This window comes from Idiotropiscis lumnitzeri, chromosome 12 (assembly GCF_059441095.1).
Source record: "Idiotropiscis lumnitzeri isolate Australia: NSW breed Sydney's pygmy pipehorse chromosome 12, RoL_Ilum_1.0, whole genome shotgun sequence".
NCBI classification, from domain to species: Eukaryota; Metazoa; Chordata; class Actinopteri; order Syngnathiformes; family Syngnathidae; genus Idiotropiscis; species Idiotropiscis lumnitzeri.
The window spans coordinates 11,633,227-11,656,377 of record NC_142402.1 but is presented as its reverse complement, the minus strand read 5'-3'; the positions used below and the strand labels follow the sequence as shown (position 1 = coordinate 11,656,377).

Here is a 23,151-nt window from a genome sequence, read left to right as displayed (position 1 = left end):
TAATGTAAAAAGGGCCCAATTTGCATAGAAAGCACCTTTGCATAACTCTGCATGGTGATGTAATGTCTTTTCACTCACTCATTAGACACATGCGCTGAGAGGTAATAAGAATTCCATAATACATCCACCCCCGAGAGAGACAATTTGCATGGAGAGCAGCCGCCTATTTTCCATGAAGTATGGTTTTGTGTGTGCACTCACAGCCGTGTCATAATTTCACCTTGCTGACACTGACTCCTGATGCATTGTGGGAACACATTGTGGAGCATCTGTTGTGTTATATATGGAAAAAGAGAAGAAAAATAAAAAGATGGCCTTTACAGGCATGACAAAAAGGAGTTTTACACAAGTGTTGTAGTGTTACAACCTTGAGAGGACTGCTTCTAAACGGGGAAAATGTTCAGGTTTTGTACCTCTCATTTGGTTTTAGTGTCAATACAGAACGGCAACCTGGAAAACAAAAAGTGAATTTGGCAGTTATTGCAATAGTTGTGTTCTAAAACATTCCTTGAGAGTGCTGTTCATTCCGAGCAGTGTCCCGGAAGAAGTAGGGAAAATGACGGCTTTTGCAGGCAGAAAAAAAGGCAAATTTGTAAAACGACCGGGTTGCCTTTGAAGCCAACATTCCATATCAGTACTGTCGATAAAGAACAAAAGGAGGAAAGAGTAAAAGGTCTTTGCACACCAATGTTGTCTTGTTTCTATTCGACAAGCACCGAGGTTGACTTCATACCTCCTATTCCGTATCGATAGGCTTCATAGAGTCCAGCAACACGGAAAAAAGGCAGAAAAAAAATAGACTTCCACATCTTCCGCAAAGGACATTTACAGGTAGTCTAAAATGTTTTAAAACAAAAGTGACACCTCTCTCTGGGATGATTTGGTAACCCCTCCTCGTGCCATTCCGGGTCCACAACAATCGACGCTGTGACGTGACATTTTGCCCTTATGGTTTCATCCTCGATAACAGCACATGTAAAAGATCAAATCAAACGTTTCTGCGTGGATGTGCTGAAAGTTCTGTGCAAAGTGCACAAGCGTGAGTTGGAGTGGCGGAATAATGGCAGCATTCAGAGGCGAGATGGAGGAATAATGGAGTTCTTTGCAGGTCAACGTTGAGCTGCTGACCCCACGCCGCGTTCTGGTCGTCCTTCTCTCATCTGCCGCCGTGTCCATCACTCAGCTGTACTCCGCCAGGCTTTGCGCCGAGAAAGAAGAACCGGTGAGTGGGAAGAATACTTTTTCTTCTACCCTTTGGAAGCATCAATCAAGTTTGTGTTGTTCATTACAAACAGCAATCTGGAATAAAGGTACAAAAGGCTACGTTATACAGGTTGTGTAAAATGGTCCTGTGATATCTCTGAAAGGTGATTGGCTTCGTGCCTCCGCGCCATGTTGGTGCCCTTCAAACAACAACTTGGGGAAAAAAGACCCTCCAAAAAAGTAGTAGACGTATACGGGCTTTGCAAAGTAAGGATTGACTATTATAGATACCCCCATTCCGTTTTGGTGTCTTTCATACCAAACGTCCATCCAGCCATTATCTCAGGCGTGGGCAAACTACGGCCCGGGGGCCACATGCGGCCCGTTAAACGTTTTAATCCGGCCCGCCAAACTTGAAAAAAAATTAAATGAATAAAGCTGGTTAATGTTTTATTTTGTAAATACTCAGATATTTTTTGAAATGCTTTTGTTCATTTTCATTTAAAATTAAACATATTTTTTTTTTCTCCAATGAGGTGAAATCAAATTTTAGAACCCATTCATCATCTTCTCCTCACGGAGAGGGGCACTGGAGTCTTTCCCAGCTGTCTTCAGGTAGTAGGCGGGGGGGAGGGGCACCCTGAACTGGTTGCCAGCCAATCGCAGGGCACAGATAGACGAACAACCATCCGCGCTCAGAGTCACACCAAGGGGCAATTTAGAGTGTCCAATCAACCTGCCATGCATGTTTTTGGAATGTGGGAGGAAACCGGAGTACCCGCAGAAAACCCACACAGCGACAGGGAGAACATGCAAACTCCACGCAGGAAGGCTGGAATCGAACCAACGACCTCTACATTTACCAGTAGACCACCGCGCCGCCCTCATGCCAAACAACAACCTTGTAAAAAAACAAAACACATTGAGGTCCTTTTACAATCACCGGAGAACAATTTTGTACACACGTGTTGCTGGCCAGACGACAGAAAAAGTCTCTTCCATGGTTCTTTTACTACCTCAGTCGGCGGAAGATGCATGGGCTAACTTTGAACCCTCCATTTTCGTCTATCCAGAAGGTGACCTAAAAGAGGTACTGTGAAAGGATATTACACATGTTTTTTTTAATGATTGGTACTCCCCATGAAGCTGCAAAGTGACCAGATGGACTTTTTACCTAACATTCTGACTTGGTGCTGTTCATACTGCACAGGAACCTGTAAAAAAAGGTGGACAATTGCTGCAAATATATTTTAATATAAAAGGGCAGGCAGTGTCCTAGCTCTTTTTCGGCTGTGTTATGACCTCCAAAGGCGGAAAATTATCTGGTCTACGATATTTTGTACCCCCCATATTGGTGCCATTTAACAACATGGAAAATTATGGCTTTGCAGGCAGTGTAAAAGGGGCAGTGATCTTCCTGTGATTGTCTCTCTATTGTGAGTGTCTCTCAAGACATGGTCCATGTGATCCAGACAACAAAACATTTTTTGTTGTTGTTGGTGAAAACGCGTCTCATGCACACACACGCAAACACACACACGGACTCGCAAAAGGTTAATTGGCTCGACTGTCGCTGATGTTTTGAGGCAAAAGCGTTCCTTTTGGAGGCCCAAACGCTGGATTGTTGAGCGGATAAAAGTGGGGTAGTGGCGGTGCGGGGCGAGAGTGAGAGTGAGGGGTTTGTTGTGGATTTACTGACAGACAGAGAGCATTTTCATTCAAAGATGCTTAGAAATGTGCCAGCCATTACGCAAAAATGACACTACCGGAGCCAAAGCAGCACTTGTGGCAGCGCTGTTGTTGTTTGCCGACGGCGTGGGCCAATTAAGACCACCGTCAAGATGGAAACCGCGGAGGTGGCTGCCATTAACGAGTCGTCAGCGCGAGAGACGGCCGGGCAATTACCAGACATGAGGCTCGGCAGGCACAGTCCCAATTACCGGTTGATCGTCAAAAGGAAGCTGCGAAGGAGGAGAGGTGGCCGGTAATTTGGCGACCGTCGTCATGATGAGGGGCATAACCTCGTACCCAAAAATGACGTTGCGATGCACTGACTGTCTTTGTTGTGACAAAATGGAGCTGATAAGGATGTTTGTGGTGTGACGAACATGTCACCAGACTGTCCATTAACTGAAGAGTGTGCTGCCGGGGGCATGACAGCCAGATATGGAGAAATTATATCTACATGTTGATCGAAAATGATCTTTATGATGATATTATTTGGCTATTTATTGATTATAGGACTCTGCTTCTGATTGGCTATATACCTGAAATCAATAATTATTAATTGCATTGATATTGTTACTCTTATTTACAGTAATCAAAGAACTCCTAATTAGATTTTTTTGTTATATTTATTAGGAACTTATTATTGATCAATTAAAATATAATTATAAGCTAAATATGATTATAGGACCTTTAATTTGCTTGTATTTTTAAGTCTATAAGCCTGAAAAAAATTTAGGATTACAATATGCAATTTGTATAGTATTTGATTAACAATTATTCTGATCATTATTATGGATGCATCATATTTTTACTATATTAAATAATTATATATATTTTTTCATGATATACGTTTGAAAAAGTACAGAATTCCATCTATTTTATGAAAAAAAAAATATAATGTACTGTTTATGATTTTTTTCCTATCTTAATAGTTTTTTTTCCATATCAAATTGTCCCTTAAAATCTAATCTAATCTAATCTAATCGAATATAAAATGAATATTAAGAATAGCCACTTCATTAGGTACTCCACTTACTCCATCCTTGAGACTATCAAAGTCTTCAATTATTTTATTTTGCATTGAATTTCAAAGAAAGGCTTTTCCAGCAAGTTCAAAGCGAGGTCTGGTTTTAAGTGCATGTGTACAGAAATTCACATTCCACAAATCTTGAGCATCAGTGGAAGGAAGATTTTGTCCTAACCTGGCGCTCTGTGTCCTCACACCAATAATCATGAATTACTTGGAACGAAGCATGCGCCTGAAGGGGACGCATGAGGCTAAAAATTCATGAGGCCTAATTTGGCAAAACGCAGAAGCTTCTTGTTACATCTTAAATGAAGATGCTGCCTCTTAGAATCGGGGCTCAGTAAAGTGGCCACCAGGGGGCAGTAGCTCACTTGCACAGCCGGGAATATTGATTGGTTGCGATTCGGGAGGGGAAGGCATGCATCCACATAGCCTCAGGTTGGTCTGGATTGCCCAGTTTAGACGGAGACTCATCCCCAAACTGCCCTCCCCCTACAGACACACTCACACACACACACGCACCCCCCCACCCCCGCACACACACACGCGCACTCACACGCGCCCACAGAATTACACACGTCCCACTTACAGTAAAGTAAATGACTCCTTTCTGATACATCCTTATCCCGGTGCTACTGTGAGAAAATTAGGCTTAGAAAAAAAATAAAAAATATAATAAAATGAATGTGCTTGCTATTATTCTCCAAGATAAGTAGGTATTGTGCATCGGTGGGTTCTTTACAAAGTCACAATGTGATTTAGCTTCTTTTCTCGCACAGTGGTTTAGTTTGGTAAACCTGCCAATAAATGTGGAGCTCTTGAACTGATGGATTATTCGGAAGCTTTTTTTTAATTGCCTTATTTTTCCCAAGAGTGAGGAGGAAGAGTAAGTATTGGGGTTTGGATGAAGTGTAAAGGTAAAGGTTCGGGAATGATCGACTAAACATTTTTTATAGTTTACTACAATGTGTTGAAAGATTAATCAATGACGTCAATGCTCCACATTACGTCTTACATTTAATGTAAAATGTAAATTGGCCAATCGGAAGATGAGATGCCCAAAACAGGCATTCAAGCGTTAAATGTCAATTCTGGGCACTAAAGTTGTCTAATCGACTAGTCGGTTTAACCCCTCGTCACGTATCGTGGTAAAAGTGCTGAGCATCTAATTTTCACGAGCGTAGCAAACTTTTGAGTACCACCACGGTTTGTTAAAAAAGAGGGAGGCAATGCGGAGTTACCCGATGTTTAACAACGCTTGTTTGGATGAGTTGAAGGGAACAAATAGCAAGCAAAAGTGAGTGGTCAAGCAGTTGATGAAAGAGAAATTCAAAGACAATTAATGCAGTGTAATTATAGTACTGCATCATCATCAAAGATGATTTTACATTCCACAAAGATTATATTAGCGCTCAAGTTGGTATCTGAAACTAAATATAAAAATATAACAAAACAGTCAAAAGACAAAAGTAATCAGCCAACATCTAAGAAAAAAATAAAAGCTCCATTACGTTCGTATGATCGTATTTAAGGCACAGATTGTTCTGCTCTGTAAAAGAATCTATACGAGACTCTTTAACATTAATTCTTCATTCGGTTGCCAATCAATGATGTCAGCTGAGGTTGGCCAAGAGAAGATTAGCCTGCTGAGGTACTCGATTACCATTTTCTGTATAATCTCTACAGCTGGTGGGGTGTTGGCAGCGCACAGTGGTGGCAGAGCTGACTAGTCGATAGCCCGTCTTTGAGCGAATGAAAGAAAATAAAAACCTATCTATCTCTTTTTCCCAGACAATATAGACGATAAATATTGGGAATATGAGAGGATGGACCTAGATGGAATCGAAAATAGAAAAGGGCTCTCTCAGCCATGCCGTAATTAAGTTAATACATAAACATTAATAAGACAATCTAAGTAATAAAATGAAAACTTCTGCGAAACCTTTTACCAGAGGTTGGTTTGAGAGCCTAACCTCGAGCATGCGTGAGCAAGCACACTGGAATTTCAGAACACCAGGTAACGGTACTCAGCACAAATTAGTTGAATCCAATAAAGCCTTTCCATATGTATTGTTTTATCACATGACCTGATCCAAAAGATTCACCATATTGTTTCATTTTTTCCTCTTCCTGTCATGTTTTTTCCTTGTGTTTGGTGTGTCTCATCATGCTCGTTGTGTCCACCTGTATTCGTTTACCCAGGCCTCAGTGTTAACCAATCAGCACCCTCCAACCCTTTGTGTCTTGTCCAGGTGTTGCTCGTTTTTCTGTTAAATTGTTTGTATTTAGTTCCCTGTTTGCTTTCGGTGCATTGTCACTGTCAGATGTCGATGTCAGTTGTCCTCCTGCCTGTTTCCCTCTGTAGTTCAGTCTAGTAAAGTCCTTGTATTTTGTTGGTCCCTGTTATTTTGTACTTTTCTGTTTTTATTTACCCTTGTTTGCTCTGTTTCCTTTACGTTAAATTCCCATTTTGATGCAGTCATTCGGGTCCTCCTGCCCCTCAACCTCTATGCACACCTAAACACTTTCATTATACGTCTTAGCCCATTTTGTCATAAAAAATCCAGGAAACCATTATTATGAATAGCGAGGCCATTCCACCTCAATTCCTGCATTGGGAAAGTTGGAACTGATGAACTGGAAGTCAAACAAAAAGTGAGGCACTGCTTCCTGTTCTGGGAAGTTCTTAAGCACCACTGGTGCGTCAGGTGATGACAACACCTGTTTCAGAAGTGGACTGAACGGCCACCTCTGACGTTAGCATGTCAGTATGACGTGCGCATGGCAAAGAAAAGGATGGAGAAGATGCTTATGAAGTCCTCTGCTTGCACCCGAGGGGATTAGCGGCTTTTTTTTTTTTTTTTGTTGGGCAGTGGCGGAGTATTTACCACCTGTTGTGAAACAAGACTTCTGTGCAAGTCTGATAATGTCACAATGACTGACGCCGCACTGACAACTCTCCATATCACTGCCAGTTTTTTTTTTTTTAAGAAAAGTACTACCTCTCTGTGACTTTTCTTCTTTTATTAGGAAGTGTGTAGCCGAAGTGAGAGGGGATAACGAGGGGAAACAATTGTCATGTTCCCTTGGCTTTGACAAGTTGCCGACTCCCGGGGACGTTTTCCAGAGTCGCGGACGTGCGGACTCGCGTAGCATAGGACATATTTCTTTGTATTCCAGGACGTGTCAAACATGATAGGAGACAGGATCCGTTTGGAATTATGGTGCCAGTAAGCGTGCCTTGTTATTGTCAAGCTTGCTGCCAAACGGCTGTGAGTGGAGCCTTTCAGATTAAATTTGATGAAACGGACATGTTTCATACAGAACAGATCAGCTCCCTTGACTTTGGAAACATCTTTTTATGATATTTTTACTCTCCAGGGCTGTCGGCATGAAAACGCTGATGCAGGGGGAATCACCTTGCCCGTCAACGAATAAGTTTTGCCGCACTACAGCCGTGGTGAAAGTTTGGCGATCATCTTGAAGATTCGCTATTTAAAAAAAAAAAACGTTGCGACGGTCCATTTATCACCACTTGTACGTCCCAAAATTAAGACACTTGGATGCCTTGGTCTTCTCCAATCCTCTATAAAGATGCCCACGGGACTGGTGGCAGTGTGGATTAGTCTTCTGCTGAACACTGCAGCTTTCTTGCAGTAAAGCTGACAGGGAACAAGCTGTAAGTTTGGGCTGCAGTGTGTGATTCATTGGAATGCTGACCTTCCTTTAAGGGGGGGGATGATGAACAACCCGCGACTAGACCTCAGGCCTGGGGGCCATGTCAACCCCCAAACCCAAACCCCCCCACTGCTCCCCCCTCTCAGCTGTCTGCAGCCTCACCTTCAGCTCACATTCAATCACTGTGGCAGCCGACCGCCTGATAAATACCAACCATATGGCTACCTTCGTCAATCGGCGCAGAAAACAAGCTAAAATGTCACGGTGCCATCTTGTCCTCCTATAAGTGCAATATCCCAGACACTGCGCCCCCCCTTGCCGATAATAGCCGGCATTAGTGCAGCTAATGGACAAGATGACAGGCAAATTGAAGCTCGCTTAAGTATGTGAGAAAGAAAATGATGTTTCTCTATTTTGAGAACATATAAAATGTGTCTCAAACATTTTATGTTGAGGGAGATGAAGAAATACACGGGCTTTCAATAAAGGTGTGTGTGTGAGAGTTCAGCTTTATTGGTTGATTCGCGTCGGCAAGTATCTCCGAAATATTATAAATATATTGCAAATAATATTACAAATAATCAAGAAGACTATTTTTATTCTCTGTTTAAAAAAATAATGTTCAATATTTTAATTAGATTTTAATTACTGACCAATATATATATATATATATATATATATATATATATATATATATATATATATATATATAAATAATGAAAGTTTTTTAATTATATCATATATCATAGTTTATTATTTGAATATTTAACATTTTTTATTAAAATAAAAAATAATATTTACCTTTGAAAATATTGTTAGACAATTAAGTATTTTAAGATTTTTTTTCACCATATGTATAACACTTGTTTGAGAATAACGCGATATTCTAGTAATATTTTTATATGATCAATGATTTTTAATCACATTAAAAAAAGAAATGGAAATTTTGAGGTATGTCTTAGACATTACAAACAGCTTTGGGCACGCCATTTACATGCAGTTTTAGTTTTTTGCTATTTGATGTCAAAAATCAGTTTGCAACACCCCATATTGATAACTTCAAAAATCACATTTTGGTGAATTTCATATTTTTTCAAAAATGTATACTATTGGTCAGTACGCATGGGTGATATTTTGACACGTTATTAACCAATTAAAAGTGTTGGAAATAGCTTGCTCTGGTTCACGATGTTAATGGCTGAACAGCTTGCCATTTTTCAGAAAAGTGACTATTTTGAAGGTACAAGGTCAATCAACGCCAGCAATATATCAAATTAAAGGCCACTATGAGGCCTTGTTGCATTTATAATTAGTTTGTCAATTTGACTTTGTATGGTTACACAATGATCAAAAAACAAATTTGCTCAAAAAAGTGCGCCATGCTTGCTAAACTCACAAATGGACACAAAATTGCAGTCTGCAACAGTCCAACAAGTGCAAAAAGTTCAAGTAGTGAGACATGACTAATCGATACAGAACGTAAAGAATCACTCATTAATTCCTGGGCTCATTATTTGTCGTATTTTCACACGTCCAATTTTAATAAAGTGCCGCTGCTTGTGGTCAAGCAGCCACCGTGGCCGTAATGAGACCACCCACGAGCAATTAGACTCCTCTGGTCCCCCCCTTGGAAACACCCATTAATTAGCCAGCTGCGACGTGATTGAGCATGGTATTTGCTAATACCATGTCACGCCTTAATGCTGCAATTTAAATGCAAATGTTGATTTAAAGACCCCCTCGTTGTATTTGCAATGAATAGTTGCCGTTTCCAAGTTGTGCAACTATCGAATGACGGCAATCCCAAAGAATCGTTATAAAGGCGCCTTTAATGACTTCATTGTTTGTAATCATACAATATAAATGTCCAGTGACTATGATGAATAATTAAGTTCAAGATTCAAGAGGCTGTAAAAATAGCGCCGGTAACGCCTCAGTTTTATTCCACTTCCCTTGGTGGGCACCTTGGCTGCAACATCCGAGTCCGAGCGGGGCCGTAATTCGGCTAAATCAGTCGCTTGAAGCTTTATGCAAATGACCCCGGCTAATGAATCTTTGAGGAGGTGATGTCAAAGTCGAAAGGGGGCGTGCCCAGGTGGTCTCAGAGAGGCGTGCGCCTCCCAATTGGATACACTCGCCATCCCACACGTTAATGGGGAGGCATAATTTGTTTAATTAATGCGACTGTCAACACGTATATGCACTATAGCTCCCTAAGTGCCAGCTTTAAATAATTCGAATATAACAAAGCGCTATAAAAACTGCGGTCTTTTATACCAAGGAGTATTTGGGTCACAATGAAAAAGAATCACTATAGTCAAACAGTGTAGTGGATAAATGTCACATAATAGAAAAAAAAAAATATATATATATATGTATATATTTTATTTTTTTTCAAAAAGACAGTTAGTTACTTAAGCAAATGCAATTAATATTATTATTTATTTTTGTCTATCCCAATATTCCCAAGACTATCTTCTCTGTAAAAGGTTTGTCATGGGTCCGACGACCCTATTTGACGAGCAAAAGAATAATCGCGGTGAATTCAGGTACGATGGAGCCGCCCGCGTCCGTATATGGAGAGTCATAGATAATCGTTCTCATCCAGATTAAGTGCGTTGTTCGAGTGAGATGATTACTGACGGGTACTTGCAAACGAGGTTCATTTTGGTTTTCCCCAAGCGTCATGCACATGATGAGTGAAGCTGGCGTTTTTTGCCGCTGTCGCAATTCAGGTCAAAAACTGTCTTCGGGCAAGAGAAAAAAAAAAGACTTCATGTCAGTCATGTTAATGGGAGTCTTGTCCACAGAAAAATATGGTGAGATTATGCAAATTATTTTAGACCATACACAACATCATTCCATTGAGTAACATTCAAAAAACGCATTTTAGTGATATGTGGTGTCACTTTACAAAAAATGTATTCGAGTCAAGTGTAAAATTTAACAACCTATCACTATTTCAGAAAATTTCTGTGAGCTGTGAGATTTGTTTTAAATTTAATTACAGAAAACCGCCCTCATATTGGCTTTCACTGATCCTGACTTGGAAGCCAGGCTCGGTGAAGATCCGCCATTTTCAAGCGACGGTCAGACAAGAGGGTAAATAATATAAACCTGAGATTACTGTTATGTTATACGGTTATATTTTAAAATTTTGAGGAAAGCACGTCAGCCATGTTATCAAAACATCTGGGAGTGGAAATTTGTGCTACGAGGAAAAAAAAGAAATGACTCCCGTAAAACTCTTTGGGTTCAAAGGTGTTAGTGGAAATTCAGTGAAATCAAACATAGCAAAGCTCGAAGCCAAGTGTAAATTCTTGCCAACGGATGGAATGCAAGCTGTATATAGTCAGAAAGAAGCACTACAGTGAAGATATCAGGAGGAGGGTAAACTATTGCAAAGTGAGGTTTTCTAAGGTTGCCATGGTTACTGTTGGAAGCAAAGCAGTGGCCGACAGATTGGAGAAGAAGAATAACAATGGTCATGATGGTGACTGAGATTCAATTAGGAAGCACGTAAAAAGACATCATTTTAAAAGGAACAATACTGCTAAATCTGCAACGTGATGTTTTTTTTCTTCTTAAATTATTATTATTTTTTTTACTGTCAAGGAATTACTATTTTTATTTTGATGTATTCATTTATGGTATTTTAATCAGTTTATTTATTAATCAATGAATCAAAGTATATGTAGATTTTATATATATATATATATATATATATATATATATATTTTTTTTTTTTTATTTTATCGTTTGATCAATGATCTATCCGTGAAAGATACATATTATTATTATTATATAGTCTTTGTAATATAAGTTTTTATTCAAATTAACAGTATCATTGTTGATTGTATTTTGGTTGAAATTTATATATATATTTTTTTATCACTCTTCCTTTATTGACCATGTATTTGAACAGGAAATATGCAAATTCAGCTATTTTAACGGTGAAATTGTTGATATTATTAGTGTGAAAAAAATTATATGTCAAGAACGGACCAGTGATTTTTATTTATTTTATAATTTTTTTTTTAATTTAAACTATTATTTTGGCGCAATTAGTTTTTGGAGTATAATTTTGGTATTTTCCCCTTATTTTTACAAACTGAAAAATAAACTAATCTATATTTTAGTCAAGTCATAATGAGCCTATCCGTGTTAACACCTGCTCCCTCTCTTTCTCTTTCTTTTCTTTCTTGACATATTTATTGAAGGCTCTCAGCATCTTGTTGGGAGACAGACAATAAAATAAATGCTCAGACCTGGCCAATAAAAGCGTCCATGTTGAGTGTGACTCATGTTACTGCTGCTGAAGGAATGCGAGCTATGGAACGTGCTCGTGTGTCGTCTCATGTTGTGCAATATGTGACACTGATAAGGTCGTAAAAAACAAAAAAAAACACAACAAAAATAAATACCTGAGTGCATTGCATCTGCCCACAAAATGTTTTAATTTCCTCCTCAGAGGTGTGCGAGTATTCCATTTCTCACATGATGATGATTTTATCGCTTTTGATTTTGGCATTTAGTCATTCCACGTAAAAAGAATAAAAAATAATTATCAGTTTATGTTTTATATCCGCAGCAAAGGAAAACACAGCCTGAGATGGACGTTTTGTTTAGTCCACATTATAGATGAAGCCCACTAGACATTATACACCTTTTTTGGGGGGGGCTGCTACAAAACGGACCATCTTAAGCTTAATTAATTAATTTATTTCGTTTTTATACAGCAAAGCCACCACAGCCATCATCCTACTCTGACACACTTAAACCACTTCTTCATTTTATTTCTTCAGTATTACGTTTCTTGCAAAGCAGAATTTGTAAGCCCGGGATCAGCGAACACAGTGCTACCTTGACTTACAAGTTTCACAAGGGCACTTGACCCTTTTTTCCCGGTCAGTCCCCCGCCTTCCGGCCGCTATTTTGGTCTGATTTCGGCCTCGAAAAAAGGAAATACAGGCACGCTGCCATCACACGTCTCAGTTGGTAGTGGCGCTTTTGACGTGTACGGAGGCAATTGTTGTCATTTGCCTGTTTCGCGAGTAGGTACATGAGAGCCGATTCGGACTAAAACCAACACCTTTATGAATTGAACCCTTTTAAAATTTGTCACCCAACGTCCCTCGTCCCAAAAATGAGTGTCCGACCATATATATATATGTATATATATATATATATATATATATATATATATATATATATATATATATATATATATATGGCATATCACTGATTATTGCTTTGGCGCCGCCAAATGCTTTCTTTTTATTTGAGAACGTTGCTGCAAGCAGAGATAAAAGTTTCATCGGCACGTTTCAAACAACAGACAAGCAGAGCAGACAAAAGGAAAGAAATTCAGCCCGGCTTCTGGTGCTGCGCTGCTTTGGTGGGAGAAATCGGGAGAACATGCACGTGCGCGTGCATGCACGCACACACAGACCAGCGAGTGTTCTCTGCATGATGCAATTATAATTCATACAGAGAAAAAAAACAAACAATTGTGGGTCAGATGTTTGGCAACTCGCTAAAAGACTTTTCCACACTCACTGGGCCTGTCAGAAACGGCTGCAAATTAATCCACATCGAACCGCTCGACAATTTCTGCCCAGATGCCAGGCACATGTAACCAAATAAACATGCAGGGTGCTGTCTGATTGGGGATCACGCGTCACCTAAACTCTGCCTCGTGCCAACTCATGTACTGTAACGACTAAAATAAAGTAAAACTACTCACAATTTGACAGGGATGGTCATGGAAAGAGAAGAGGAAGACATTTGAAGGGTAATACCTAGTAATATTGGCACAAGACCTTTCTGTGGTGGAATCGGTCACCAAAAAACATGCTTGGGGCTAATGTCCCATTTCCGGGTCTATACTTTGTTTTTTTCCCATTATTGTTGATGGAGACCAATACACAATGACTGATGGAAAAAAAGCACAATGGTAATCATGATATGCCATTAAACAGTTGCACAAAATGGGACCTTGAGATACGAGTTTAATTCCTTCCTTGACCACGCGCGTAGCTTAAGGCACTCAAATCATCTTCCCCCATTGAAAGCAATGGAAGTGCCATTGATCGGTTCCAGCCTCACAAATAAACCCAACAAAAATGTTCCTTAGTAAGAAATAATGAGAGACGCAAATGCTGCATGCTTTTGTCTACATGTGCTGCTCCATTAAATGTGTTAAAATACATAAAACCAATGCTATTTGTTAGCTTGTCTACAGCAAAGGTCCCTCTTGACATCGGGGACCCGGGCGACTGCTACAGCCGGACTTAAAACCAATTAAAAATAACGAGCTGCTTTCTTGTGCAGAAACGTCTTCAAAGGGACAAGGTGACGACAAATCTGGACGTTTTTTGGGGGGAATGTTTGTCGGCTAGGTGACCGGTCCTTATCCCAATTTTTTTTTTCACGTTGACTATTTATGGCAGTGGTGCGAAGTCGTTTCTTCGAGGAAAATTATGTACCTTTTTTCGAGGTGATCCTTGAAGGTCAGCACGCACCGCTGGCACAATTAAGATTCAGCAGGTTCTTCACTCCGCTTGGCGCTTGTTTAATGAGGTCCCTCACTTTTTATATTAGATATTTAAATATGGATTAAAACTTGGATTTTTGGTTCATGACCACCCAGGTACCCGCTAAAACGGAATAATTGAGGATTTCATGTCACGGTTGGGTTCAGTGGTTTACTATATGAAGAGAAATAAAATAATTAAAAAAATGCATACAACTTAAAGGGCTATTATCATTAATAAATAATTTAACATGTTTACATCAATTCAGCTTTTTCATCTACTTCTAATATTATTGTAATTAAAAATATTACATTTGATATTTTACTAATACGTCATATTTTCCTGAGTTTTTTTTTTAGAAAACGCAACAAATAATATACATGAGTATATTTTCAATAAATCAATGAATAAAAAGAAAATATTACACTTATTTGAATCATCATTAAAATACATTGCACATAAAATTCTAATAAAAGCAAATCAAAGCTTACAAGTGGCTACACATTGGCCTCACGTGCACTTGTGGTTCGACATCTTTGGATTCATTTTCTTTCACGATTATTTTCGGGTTTGGAAAAAAAATTTGCCCCCAATTCGTTTCAGTGTCCGTCACTTTTGGAGATTTTGCTCCATTACGGTGTGGTCCGATCCATATCCCTTGCGAATAGTGACATTCCACTCTATCACTCAACTGTATTAGGCAGTGATTCTTTCTCGTACCACTAGAGGGAGCCGGCACACGACTAATATTGATTTTCACTGCTGTTTTACTTTATTTTATTATGTTAACTTATCCACACAAACAGATGACAGTTCTACATGTTTAAATGTGAAATAAAACACTCCTAATAAAGATTTTACTATGGGAATGATTGATTTGATACCTCCCTTCATATGAATATGGCGGTCTCTCCGTCATTCATGACAGAGACTGAGAGTGTCAACATTCTCATCATGTGCAAAACGCTGGCGTCGTAATGAGGTGAAGCTAATTGGTGGAGTATCACGTCCCTGACAATCATGCGCCCCGTGCTCGACTTGTTAGTATTCGGCGGCGGCGTATCGAGCGACGTCGCCCTTCTAATGAGATGCGCGACGCCGTCAGATTTATGATCAGCCCCACTTGTAATACGTGTCGAATCTCGCCCTAATGCGGCGCCATGGGGGCTCTAGACACAAACAAACAAACGGCAGCTTCGGATGCATTGATCACTTTGCGTTGCGTTTGCTGTGTTCGTGTAATAAAACAGTCGCAAGGCTGATTGACAGCCGCTCCTCGGAGAGGCGGCTGATTGCTTGGCTCAGGCTTCGCTCTGTATGAGTTATAACCCGCTCACGGCTTCATTGGTGCGGGTTTAAACTGAGTTTGCCGTGTGTAAGCGGGGTCGAGGAATTTTATTAGCCTAATGGTGCTACTTGTCTCAGGCATTTAACAATGTCAATAAAGGTAATAATGTGCCGACTGAATTTTTTTTTTTCTTTAGGTTTGCATAGATTCATTGTCGTCCATGCCATGGTAATCTGCAAAGTTTGGATTGAGTTGACTGAACTCTTGTTTTTTTTCTTTGGCAACTATACTTTTAGACAAAAGATTTGTTGGTCAAAGGTCACTGGTAGAGAAAACACATCACGTCATCTTTGAAAGCGATGTGAAAGACGACTATTAATGAAACAGAAAAACAAGCCAATTTCCATAATTTCTAAAAATTGAAAATTAAAAAAATATGTATATTAAATGAAACATTTAATAAAATAGAGTCACAAAAAATATATCAAGTGAAAATAATTCAAAGCAACTAAAATGATCAGGATGAAAACTACATGAAATACAAATTAAGTCAAGATCAGTTTCCTTTGAATATGAAAATTTGTACAAGAAATAAAAATATAGTCTATAAAAACAAATCAGTAATTTTGTAAAACTGAACCGTTTCACTAATTTCTTCTTGATTCTTTACTGTATCTAAGGGGGAAAAAGTCAATTTTGGAGTTTTCACTCTCCGAAAATGTTCTCATCATGCAGCCACGATGTAGATCAATAGAAACATGTTGCCATCTCGATATTCCAAATGAATAACGTTGAGCCTTTTGTATAGAGCGTGCTTTTTCCAAACAAACATCTCATTCTCACTTTCATTTCAGATATATTTTGCTTTGCTGTGTCTGAGAAATGTTCCCCGCTTCCGTGCCTCCACACTGTTGATATGACAAGAATCAAATTATGCACAGATGCGCCACTCAATCTGCTTCGCCCGCTTTATTTTTTTCTTTTTTCGCGTAGAACTCCAAAACAATTCCTACCCCCCCCTGCCCCCCCCCAAAAAAAACAAAGCAAAAAAAAACATACTTATGAATTTTAATCATGTCGGCAAATGGAAAACGTCCGTTCTAATTTTGTCGTTCGGATGCATTCTCAATCATCATGAAGACGGGAAAGGGGGAACATCCACTTAACATGGAAATGCTCCTTTCATCGCTTCATTGCTATCAAATTGAACGCACATACTAGACAAATGTATGATGCAAAATTGCTGAAAATTTGTTTTCATTGTTGTATGTGTAGGTAAAGCATAACAGTCTGATGATTGAATTCTATAGGGAGGAGAAAAATACAAACTTGAGATACAAGGGCAAGCAAAGTTTCATTTGTGGGCCCTCTAAGTGATCAGCAGCGCAAACCGTGCCGCTATTGGTGACTCTAAAGCCCATCATGTCAATGTGACTGCAGCAATCTCTTCATTTATACTTTTTGACATCGCAAAAACAGCACCACTAAAGTGTTGGATCCTTTATAATAAGCGACCACTGTACAAGTCAAGTCGGGACGACACCCCAGAAAATTGGACATTTGCCTGCCTCCTAATGCATTCTAATGTGGTCCAGTCGAGTTAAGTCATTGAATTTACATTTCAATGCAATAGACTGATGATTAATATTTAGACACAAACAAAATAGTTTTAACCTAATATAAGAAGAGTGAGAATTAATACATTTTTGAATTTTATGATAAATGAGCCCAATGAAAGTATCTGATTTAAATTAGTTTTAAAGCACCGTAATGAGTACCTATATCTAATAAAAAAATGTTTCTTCTTTCTTCATGGTATGAGATCAAATGTCTCATTTATCATTAGGGTTGTATTATTATTATTATTTTTATTATTCTTATTATTATTATTATAGTTGCTGCCAAATTATTTAATACATAATTTTCTAAGCACCGTGGTGACAAACCAATTTTAAGTAAAACAATAAATACACAAGTAAATACCACAAACGGCCAAAAAGGCCTAATGCAAGATTTAACGTTGAGTGCAGGACATGTTTAGTTAATGCTAGCACACTCGAACGTTCCTGAAAATAAAATGAAGAGAGGCACAGCGCACGGACACAATGTGAGGTTTTTTTCCCCTTGTAAAATATCGGTTAAACTCACATGTGGGCAAACTACGGCTAGGGGGCCAGATGCGGCCCGTAAAACGTTTTAATGCGGCCCGCCAAACTTGAAAAAAATTAAATGAATAAACCTTGTTAATGTTTTATTTTCTAAATAATGTGTTTTTTCAAAGACATATATAGTGTTGTAATGCTTTTGTTTGCTTTCATTTAAAATTAAATTAATTTTTATTCCTCCGATGAGATGAGGTTACCAAAACACTTCCATCCATCTGCTCCTGGTCCGGCCCCTCTGACAAATTTTAGAACCCATTGTGGCCCCCCAATCAAAAAATTTGCCCACCCCTGGTTAAAATAAATGTTATTTGAGATCGAAATTGACACTTTCCAATTTTTTGTAACAAATGTGCTTTCAACACCCCACTGCTAAATTGCGACAACACTCACAATATAAAGGAGTTGGCGGCAGTAAAGTGCCATGAAGCTGAAAAAAGAGAAAGAAGAAGAAAGAATGAGAATACAGTAGATGCAGTAGAATTTTGTGATCTCGGGGCGTCCTCGTCCCCCCCCCCCCCCCCTAAATCGCTACCGTGTGCGATACGCTTGGAATGCGGCGTAAAGTAGAGACTCCACTTGCGTTTCACCCGAGCGACTGCTCAATTGACCTTAAAGGCCACTTAAGAAACCAAGTGCAAAATATTTCACTTGATGGAATTTGCATGAAACCTCTTCATTTATTCCTATCAGTGGAAGAAAGGGGAGCAAATCCTGAATAATAACACGCATTCGCACCTGCTTCGTCGTAATTCGGTCAATCCCGAGACGTCCCCCCCTCCTCTCCCCGGCCGCCCACGCGCTCTGATCGTGTCATACGTGTGGAAAGAGGCAGCATTAACATTAATCTGTATTAAAATGTCTTCGAGGGGGGAAAAGGGGGAGGCAGTAATTGGGTGTTAGTGCAGTTCTGAGAGCAATGCCAGGAAGTGAAACACGCCGGCCACTTCAAAGGCGAACAGAGAGCCGAGACCTTTTTCTTGTCATTTCCGAATGTATTCATGTAAAGTTATGACTTTTCTTCCATAAAGTCAGACTTAAATCTTTGTTAGCTTTACTTTTTTCTTGGAATGCTGTCAAATTATTTGTTTAAGACTTTTCTTCAGCATATTTTTGGGAAGTATACATTTACTTTTCTTTTTTCTTGTAGCATTGCTACATTGTTTTGTAAAATTACTTTTTTCTTCAAATGTTAAGGCTTTTCACACTTGCATGGCATTATTTTTTTTAAGTGTTTTTGTTCTTGTAATATTACAACTTGAGTCTGATAAAATAATGAAATTTGTTTTCATGAATTATCATTTTCTCCCACGTCTGACTTTTTCATCAAATATTATGACTTTATTCTGCGACATTAATTTTTTTTCCTCATAATATCACCACTATTATTTTGTTATGAAGCAAGAAACCTTTTATGACTTTTTTTTAATTTTTTTTTATATGTGCTGTAATCTTATTTAGTTATTTTTCATTTTGTTATTTTGTCATATTTAAAAAAAATGTTTTTCCTTAAAAATAATGATTTATTCTCATAAACTCATTTTTCTTCTTAAAATACTGCAACTTTATTCTGGTAGCATGACTTTTCTTAAAATTGCAGCTTTTGCCCATTTTTCCCCCCTTGTAATATTGCGACTTTATATCTTCGGAATTCTGATTTTTTTTGTAAAAATGTATGACTTTTTCTTACAATATGCTTTAGTTCTTTTAGTTTTATTAAATTCTTTTATTTCAACATTTTTTTAGAACATTACAGAGTCATTTTCATACCATTTTGACTTTCTAATCATAACGTAATTTTTTTAACAATATTTAGTCACTTAGTTTTACAAGTTAGATTATTCTTGTGACTGTACTGCGGTCACATTATGACCCCCCCCCCCCCCCCTTGAACAATGACGTCATTCTCAGCATCTTGAATGGTGAACAGATGGCTCGGCCTTAGCACTTAGGAATCCGAATAAAAACCGAAACATAGCATCGTGGAGTCTCTTAATGCGGGACATCGGAGAGCCCGGCGGCCAGGCGGAATCTAATTAGGCTCTGAGGAAAACCGCATTTTTGCCTCATTACCGTTAATTGACCTCTCAGAGACCTGTTACTGGAACGCCAGAGAGGATGCCTGTATACAGACATAAACATTAAGGTTTGGAAATGGATGTAAAAGCTTGTTAGCCATTAGCGAGTCCATTGTTTTGCGAGTATCTGATCAAATATTACAGGCTAGGGAGACTTGAATTGGGTGTTAAAGAGGAGCAGGAAGAGCTCATTTTGCTTTGATCACATTCATGTTGCTTCAGGCGGTCTGAGATGAGTCGCACGTATCCGGCGGAATGATGCTAAGGTGCTGTTTTAACTGGCAAACACACTGGATGTTAGATTACTTTTGACTGAGAAACACAGAGGAAGTGCTGAGATTAAACCCAATCCAGAGAGGTTTGAGTTTCCATTGGTTCGCATTTCCAAACTATTTTCCACTGTAAAATAATGGTAACTGAATTTCGAATAATAGTTCATTCTTGTAGCATTGTAATTTATAACTTCTTTCTTCTATTGTCAGAATTGTTTCCAAATAACATTATGCTTCTCGACATATTAAATCACTTACGTTTTTTAAGTCGCAATTCAAATTGATTTTCAGAACCAACTTTTTGCCCCCATAACATTATGACTTAATTTTCGAAAGTACAGCATAAAAGAATATTCAAAATGTCATCTCATTTGTTTCGATTTTACCACGCCGGCACTTAGTGACCTTTTTTCTTGGAATATTGTGACTTTATTCTTGGAATAGTATGGCTTAACTTCTTTTATTATGGCGCTAGATAGCAACCTAGCTTGATAGCTAGCTAGATAGCTAGCTAGATAGCTAGCTGCATGGATAGATAGCTAGCTAGATAGCTAGCTCGCTAGATAGCTAGATAGATAGATATTCTTTCCTTGAACCTGATTGCGTGGAGCTCCAGGTGGGCCCTGGCATCCCACTTGCTTTTCAACTCAAGATAATTTGCATTATGCGACCAAGGTACAACACAAAGGCATCTGTATTACCTGACAAAAGCACCGCACCGTTAGATGATTGTTACCTACGACATGAAACGGTTCGCGTCGAGGTCAGATCCATGCCAACCCATCATGAATTATAATTCTCAACACAAGAACACGCATTCCAACAACACAATCCCATAAAAAGGAATCATAAAAGGCGCCGAGTAGGAGGAATCACCCCCACACAACCCCCTCCTTTAAAAAGCTACCCGTAGCTTCAGGCTGGCTGCCATCTTGCCTCATTAAATTCTCACGCAGCCGTCATCAAAATACATCTTTCATGCCGCCGATGGACGCTCGCTGCTAGCGCAGTGGGGAGAAGACGTTTTGCGTCTTTTTTGTTTGCTCCTCAAAAAAAAAAAGAAAAAAAAAAAAGAAGAGAGACGAGTGCCTCGAAAGCGAGTGATGTTCACCAACAGCTGGCGTCAGCGCGGAAACGTCAGCCGCGGGACGGTATTGTTGTGATCATAAAACGGGAAACTGGGAAAGTTACTTTTAGCCAGCTCTCCTGCAAAGAACATGATCATCATTTGTTGCTAAACACATGAAAAGACGCTTTTAAGATTAAATGGTGAACAACAAACTCGCTTTGCTGATTGATTTGTTCATCAAAAGCGTAACGCTGTTTGAATCTCAATGATGAAATTTTAGCAAGTTGGCATGTTTTACTCAACGGGGATGCTGTGTTCAATTAGACATCACACTGGGTGAAATGTAAATTACTTTTAAGCTGTCATGTAAAGCTCATCATCATCATCATCATCATCATCATTTTCTGCACTCTAAAAAAAAGCTGTGTTAAAAGTCATGCAAATTGGGTAAAATTGCTAACCCGGAGCTGGGTCAAGATTTTAATCCAACAAGGAGTAAAAACTTCTCATACTTATGACTTAAAGCTACCAAGAAATTGATTAGCAGAATAGTAAAATGAATGCTAATCTTATTACCAACATTTTCTGAGCAGCTTCATCCCATCGGGGCTCGCCACAGACACCACCATTTCCTTAGAATATGACCGTCCATTAAATTTACTTCAACTTCATGACACAAAAAAAACGTGTCCAAACTAGCAAAGAGTGTGAGCTCTTCAGCGTTCATTCTTCGACTTCAATGCTATTGTTGGGTCAAAAATAATGAAACCAACCTTAAATGTGACCAAATCTGTTCAAAATCCATGGCTACCCAGCATTTTCAGTATTACAAGTTTTTATAGTTTACCCCGTTCATCCGTATAGTCTCGTGGCAGAATTGTGAACAAATGTTTTGCTCATTTGCCTCATCGTTCTGACAACGGTTCGACTCACAGCTCAGGCCTGCTTTGAGTGTATTTTCTCCAGCTTCTTCCCAGAAATTTGCATATTGAATTTGGTCAAGACTATGATGGCCAGAGCTAAGATTGTACATGTCCTCTATTTTTGTGCACTGATTTAGTGAAAATAAATAAAGGATTTTTTGTTTTATTTATAGCTGTGGCCCTTATTTCCCCATCCTTTTAAGTCAGACATCTGTATTATTATTATTATTATTATTATTATTATTATTATTATTATTATTATTATTATTATTATTATTATTATTATTATTAGCTGTGGTATTTAGAGCATGATATTGCAATTGTATTGTCATTACAACACACAAAATGCTGTGGTTAGTGAAAAAAAAGTCACGACTAAAAAAATGGTGGATAATTGCCTATAGATGCCACAAGATGGCAGCAAAGCACTAGAAACGCTCCTCAACTTATTTCCACATAGTTCTTTGTGCTATGAGTACATTCTGGCAGACATTTCAGTTGCTATAATCTGTCAAGTGACAAACCATGTAACGATTTGCAGTACAGATAAATGTGGAGTCAGACCAGACTGAACACAAAGATTATATTTTTTTCTTAATGTCTCTTTCCAAGTGATGGGGGGGATGAAGGTGGAACGAGTCGAGACCAAAGGGACTACATCTGCTTGTGTGATCTCTGCGGGAGGCAGCACTCAACAATCATTAGTATCACACTACTTTTACAACTACTGGATATGTTCCTGTGCTGCGATTTTTGAGGTTCATAATATTAAGAATAAAATTCTGACAACAATACAATGCGATTATAATCACCGTGAACAATCAACATTATCACCACATTATTCGATCAGATTTATGAATATTTATGATGGTAATAATATTTAAAGTCATAATAATACAAGAAAATAATGTTACAAGAAAAAGGTTGTTCAATTACAAGGAAGGAATGAGGAAAAACAAATCTTGTGTTAAAATGTTAAAAAGTGGCATTGTTATGAGAAGAAAGTTGTCATGTTACGTTTAAAATTAACGCATTGTAAAGCTTTGAGATAAAGTGCTGAAAAATGTTCAAAGGAAAAAGTGACATAAAAGTAAATAAGTTCTGAGAATAAAGCATATCAGAGCAAAATAAAATTGTAATTTTAAAAAGCGACACAGCTGGGGATATATTATAAGTGGAAAGAAGTT

General features: G+C 38.6%; 1 long non-coding RNA gene across 1 annotated transcript in view; it reads left to right on the top strand.

Moving 5' to 3' along the window:
- The window catches only part of LOC148325914 (uncharacterized), a 29,842-nt gene extending 6,934 nt beyond the window's left edge, over positions 1-22,908 (top strand). The window contains exons 2-3 of the long non-coding RNA XR_015846075.1: positions 1,109-1,222; positions 22,577-22,908. This is a non-coding gene — a long non-coding RNA (uncharacterized LOC148325914). The remainder of the gene's footprint in view (positions 1-1,108; positions 1,223-22,576) is intronic.
- The last annotated feature ends 243 nt before the right edge of the window (positions 22,909-23,151 follow it).